Genomic DNA, 6,039 nt, shown 5'->3' with positions numbered 1-6,039 from the left:
TGTGCAGGAGACACTCCACAGAAGGTATTGATTGACAAGGTCTACAGCCAATCAGGATGCAGAACACAGTTTGCTGCTAAATAATAGCATTTTCGCACTGTAACTGTATTGTGTACATGTTGACGTGTTTGTATGTGAAGATTTTTGGAACCAACAAGTATGTTTGTGACATTTGAGTTTGTCTGTGGACAGGCCCCGCCCATTTGACTACCATCTACACTTAACAGTGATAATGATAGGCCTCCAGCAACTTGTTTTGTGATTTTACCTCCTCCTACTTCTTTGATCAACTCTCCTTTTATTCTCTCCTTTCCTTTGTAGCTTTGTCCCCCATCTCTGGCATCCCACTCTCTCCTTCTTTTCTGTCTGGAAAATACAAAGGCCCAACCCTAATTCTTCCTTTCTCCCCAGCCCTTCTCTCTACCCCACCATTTGAAGAGGCATTTGTAGAGCAAGTGGTGGCCGAAATATTTTTTGAAGATCCCACCCCCTGTTGCGAGGGTAAACCGTGTTGCGCTGTGCTTTTGAGGAGAAGCCCTTTTCTTCATGTGGATGTGCTCTAAAGCACAGAAGTTTACATTCAAATGTATGTTTATCTGAGCGCTTGAAGTTTTGCGCTAACTCTAGCTAGCGAAAACTACCCATAGCAAAGCAAAATTGAAGATGAGATCTCGTTTCTGTCTCGTTTACGTCTCCTAGACATGAATGAGACGTGTTTGAGACAACAAAGGCTTTCTCACTCGTCTCGATTGTTTCTCCTGAGAAATAAGTCTCACAGTGAGCACTGTCTGAGATCTCAAAATTCTCTGACAACTGTCTCTTCTTGAGATCTCAGTTAAGAGAAAGATGAGACGTATTTCAGCGTTATCAAGTGTGTCTCAATTTGTTCTCTTTACTTTCTCAGCTGTCTCAGTCATTTGTATGCATGGTTCTGTCTCTTGTTGCTCAATGAGGCCTCGTTTAGTCTTTTCATTGTCTCAGCAAAAAGAAAAGTGAGACCAACACAAGTGGTCAAATAAGTCTCATTTCTTTCTTGCACATGATCAGTTTACAGAAACAAATCAATCATGATGTATTTATATTCAACTTACAAAAGTTGTCTATTCCTTACACATTTCACAAAACTCATTCATATTTTCAAGCTAAAGTCAAACCATTACTGTAAGACCTGATGTGCTCAAAAGACATCTTTTTGAACTTTAAAAAACGTGAAATTTCAAGATAACATTGCAGCGTCGATTTAATAAATTTTTATTTTAACAGTTGTGTAAATTACACTTGGGATGTTTTTTTTCAGAAGAACACAAAGGTTTTAGATGCAGATCCACAATAGTTAAAAGGCACAATATAAATGTATATGTCTTGTAAAATATATAAAAATAATATTGGAACTATAATATCGCATTACATTTAGCCAGTAGAAGAAGAAGACGTCGCAGGGGAAAGTACAGGAACGTTTTGCAAACAGCGACTGAGAGAAATGTCCATTCGCGGTTTAAGATGCAAGTTTTGTTCCAGCCGCACAGAGACTACGAGAGGTAAGAATTTTTATTATTTGGTTCACTGTTGCAAAGAGGTGAAATATTAACTCATTAGACCGAGTGGCCAATGGAATATGTACGAAGCAGTATATTGCCGCCTGCATGTTCAACATTTAGTTAGCGCAAATTACTTAATGCACTTTAATTTTGGCACTTTTAAATTTGGCACTTATATTTCAAAAAATATATTTCAATTATTTTTCAATTTTTCAATTATTTTATTATTTATTTTATATATATGGTTTATTTTATTATATACAATATGATATTTTATTGTTATTTTATTTTCGTAATTTAGTTCCAGTGTCATTTGTTTCGCAGGGAAATTATTTAGGGTGACACACCTCCCTATTCGTTCCGCAGGGAAGATAATTACCGTGACACACCTCCCTTTACCATGCGGCCACAACAATAGCCAGTCAGCCCCTCCCCCGGGTCTGTGCTGCTGACCGGTCTGCTCCGCTGGAGGTGAGAGAGCGTCTCCCAAGATTTGAAGTTAGCTGTTATAAAAATTATGTTAGATTCTTAATTATGTTAGAATTCAATGTTTTTGATTAAGAAACGGCTGTTTTATTGTTTACATGTACTTTTAATTGTTTTTATGTGTTTTTAGCGCCAATTGTGTGTTTTGCTTTGATCACACAGTGAGCCCCCCACGTGCCCTGCAGTGCTCTGTGCTGTTGTTGAAGGTTAGTTTCTGCCATTTTGGCTTTAAATTAACTTTTACTGTTTTATTTTGGTGATGTTGCAAACGAACATGCATATAATGTCTTCGGTGGCTTCTTAAGACTCTCCGCCACGCTCGTTTGTATGCACCGCTAAAGCTAACAAAACCGCCACTTTCAGTGGAAACAAATAGCGCCGAGTAACTTCCGGTTGCTATGCCGAAAGTTGCACCCGTAATCCCTTTTACATGAGAGGCTCCAGGAATAAGGTCAATAGAACCAGACGGGTTTTGTGGAGTTTACAAGATGCCTATCAAAATACACCAAAATAATATGCGTCTCCCTACAAAACAAACTTAGAAGATGATTTCTACGGCTAATGTTATGTGCAGATTTACACGACTAGCTCAAAAGCTGAAGGAAAATCGTGTTGACGACAATATGAGCAGCCAGAATGCAGAATGTGGAATTGCAGCACATATTTTTATTGCTTCCAAGCTTTTTCTCCCAATATTTGAAGTTAGCTGTTGTACAAATGATGTTATCTTCTTAATTATGTTAGAATTCAATGTTTTTTTTATTAAGAAATGGCTGTTTTATGGTGTACATGTACTTTTAATTATTTTTATGTGTTTTTAGCGCCAATTTTGATGCAATGTTTTGTTTTGATCACGCAGTGATCTGCACATGTGTCCTCCAGTCCTGCCCTGCAGTTCTTCTCTGCTATTTTTGAAGGTTAGTTTCTACCATTTTGGCTTTAAAATAACTTTTAATGTTTAATTTTGGTGATGTTACATTTATTTTCAAAGAAATATTTTCATTTCATTTTTTATAGTGCCGTTCTTACTTTTATTTTTATAAAAAAAAAATGTGGCAAATAAATGTAACTTTTCCATTAGCAGGATGAACAAGAAAGAAATGCCGGAAAAGAAAACGTTACAGATTCCAACCCAGAAAGTGAAGGTCTGAGAGAACACCCCTCAACGGAATGAGCAATCTAGTAAGTGTTTAAGTACTGTTGTTGTTTTGTTGTATGTATGTATGTATATATATATATATCTATATACACACACATTAGGACGAGGGTTAACCCTTATGCTATCTTATGGGGTCCAGATGACCCTTATGTTAATGTATGATCCCTCCCATGACAGAGTTGGACAGGATTTCATGTCTATCACGGACACCATTGAAGATTAAAAATAAAATTCTTGAGGAAAAAATAAAAGTTCAGCCTGCTGTCTTGTGGGGTCCAGATGACCCACTTTAAATGTAAACATGCCTAGAATTGCACAAGGGTTTATAAAGTTCCAAGCAGGGCTCCCAAAAACGATTATTTTAACAGACGACTAATCAGTGATTATTTTTTTTTGATTAGTCGACTAATTGGGTCATAGGCAAACTAAAGTGGATGTAAAGTACTCATCTTAATCATCATTAGCTTTAAACTAATAGAAAGTAAAGATAATTTAGATAATCGTTTATTAAACTTTCTAAGAAATCGTGTAGCTTCTGTCCTTCATCCGATTCTGGTATTAAAACCAGATTAAATCAAGTGAGGTTGGCATCTGAAACAAGGAACTATTTTTAACCAAAAATAAAGTTTTGGTCTCGCTGACTAAAATATAAAGAAGTATTTTTTTCGGTGCTGAACGCTCACTTTGTTAAACTTTACTACACTCTGATTCCATTTAATACAAAGTAAGGACTATTAAATTAGTCGTCGATTAATCGACTAATCGATTATTTTGATAATCGTTTAGTCGATTAGTTGAGTAATCGCGGCAGTCCTAGTTCCAAGTAGAGCTTCAATGAGCATCAATAAGAAATGGGAGTGAAACAGAAATGTTTTAGAGCTAAGAATGCACTAAAAGCAGCAAATAAACAGAATAATATTCTGTTTTGGTATTTTCTCACCCTTGTATTGTTTCTACTGTTTCTCTCTTTCAGATCCAGACCAGGTCTGAGAGCTTCAGACTCTTTGAAACCTCAGTGGAGAGAGACTTCACCATAGCCCATCTTCACCACCAGGCCAGCAGGAGCTCTTCCCTGGGTGTGGTGTGTTCGTGTCATCGTTCTGCCATGCTGCCATGAACCACACATCTAAACCACATCGCATGCATCAGTTTCATGCACTGTCCAATCATGTCCTCACTGTTGGAGTATCAAAATCCCTTTTGGTCTTCCTGGAAATGATCCCTCCGGAAAAGAAGGAAAGCGGATCCGTTGACGCAATCCTAAGTGAGTTTTTCTTAAAATTGGCCATTTTATGCTAGAATTCTGGGAACAATAAACATGTTCGATCAGGCTACAGTATAGCAATGATTGCTATCAAAATATAAGTTCAACACTCAAAAGGAATTATTGTCCAGTAGCATCTAACCCAGGGGTGTCAAACTCCAGGCCTCAAGGGCTGGTGTCTTACATGTTTTCCAGCTCCTCGTTGGCTAAACACACCTGATCCAGGTAATGAGCAGCAGATAAGGCAGGATTTAGTGAAGACCAGCATCAGGCTGGCCCTGGAGGCCTTGAGTTTGACACCCCTGATCTAACCCATCTTTAAGTAAACCGATTTGAACTTATTTGTTAGATTTTTACTGCCCAAAGAAGTAACATGCTGAATTTAAATTCCTTTAAGAGCTATAGAGGTCACGTGTAATATGTCATCTTAACTGAATTCTCGCTGTTTTTAGTTGCCAGAAATTATTATTTTGACTCATCAGATGATATGTAAATTTAATCTCACGGCAGCATCATGCAGCTGATCTAATAAAACTATAATTTGCTTGCATCTTGAAGTGTTATATTTGTTATATGCCATCTATTGTTATTTTACTCATACTAGATTTTAATGTTCTTGTTTTACAGCTTGTGTCCTGAGATGTCCCACTCCACCTGGTTGGGAAAAATTGTGGAGGTCCAGCTCAAGAAAGCGTTTGTCAGCAAATGTACAGTCAGAGCAGGTTCTAAGCAGTAGGTCACTGCTGTGATCTACAGTATGTGGACTGGTTACTCTATCATCCTTTATTTATTTTTTGTTTTTAATTTTCGTGGACCAGGAGTTTTAATACAGTTCCTGCCAAGTGTGTTCTAGGATTTGGAAGCATGTAAGTTCACTTGTTTCAAAGCCAAGTGAGATTCCTCCTTGTACCTCAGCAGTGCTGTTAGTGTGTTTGTTGTTTAGAATCTGGAAGTATTCATTATCACCACGTCGGCCAGATTGAGTACGCCACAGTTCATGTACTTAATGCAATTACATAAAAAAAAGTTTGCACTGGTTGAAATAGATCTCCCGGTATAATACGACACAATTTTGTGAAGGTATTTCTGGTTTTACCCAAAATAGTTCATTAAGAAGCCAGGTGGTTTTAACTCGTGTGCTATCCTGGACATGTTTACATTAAAAGTGGGGTCATCTGTTTTTATCCCAAGGATTTTTAATCTTGTCTGGTGTCCGTGGCAGACATAAGATCCTGTCCACATTTGTTATGGGAGAGATCACACATCAATGTAATGGTAGGGTCATCTTGACCCTATAAGAGAGCACAAGGATTAAAGTTCTTAAAAGTTAAAACAAAATAATTTAGTTAAAACCGACTTTTCAACAAGTAAACAATGTCAGAGCTTGTATTTAATTTATTTTTGTATCTCATTTATGTTTTATATTTCTGTATTTTGTTTAAAAAATGTAAAGAGTCTAATGCTGTTATCCCAATACAAATGTTGTATGGTGCTGGTCAAATCCCAAATAAAATGTAACATTTACATATTTAATGTTGTTTTTACTGTTTCTCAAATGTGTCTCATTAATGGCTTTGGTGAGACATTCAAGA

General features: G+C 37.1%; 1 long non-coding RNA gene across 1 annotated transcript; it reads left to right on the top strand.

Annotated features, from left to right (window-relative positions):
• The first annotated feature begins 2,181 nt into the window (after positions 1–2,181).
• On the top strand, positions 2,182–5,109 carry LOC112161700. The gene is made up of 5 exons (XR_002921939.2): positions 2,182–2,230; positions 2,884–2,941; positions 3,106–3,206; positions 4,157–4,447; positions 5,075–5,109. It is a non-coding gene; the product is annotated as an uncharacterized LOC112161700 (long non-coding RNA).
• The last annotated feature ends 930 nt before the right edge of the window (positions 5,110–6,039 follow it).

This window comes from Oryzias melastigma, linkage group LG15 (genome assembly GCF_002922805.2).
Source record: "Oryzias melastigma strain HK-1 linkage group LG15, ASM292280v2, whole genome shotgun sequence".
Classification (NCBI taxonomy): domain Eukaryota; kingdom Metazoa; phylum Chordata; class Actinopteri; order Beloniformes; family Adrianichthyidae; genus Oryzias; species Oryzias melastigma.
The sequence above is the reverse complement of the archived record's forward strand: the minus strand, read 5'-3'. Positions and strand labels throughout refer to the sequence as shown.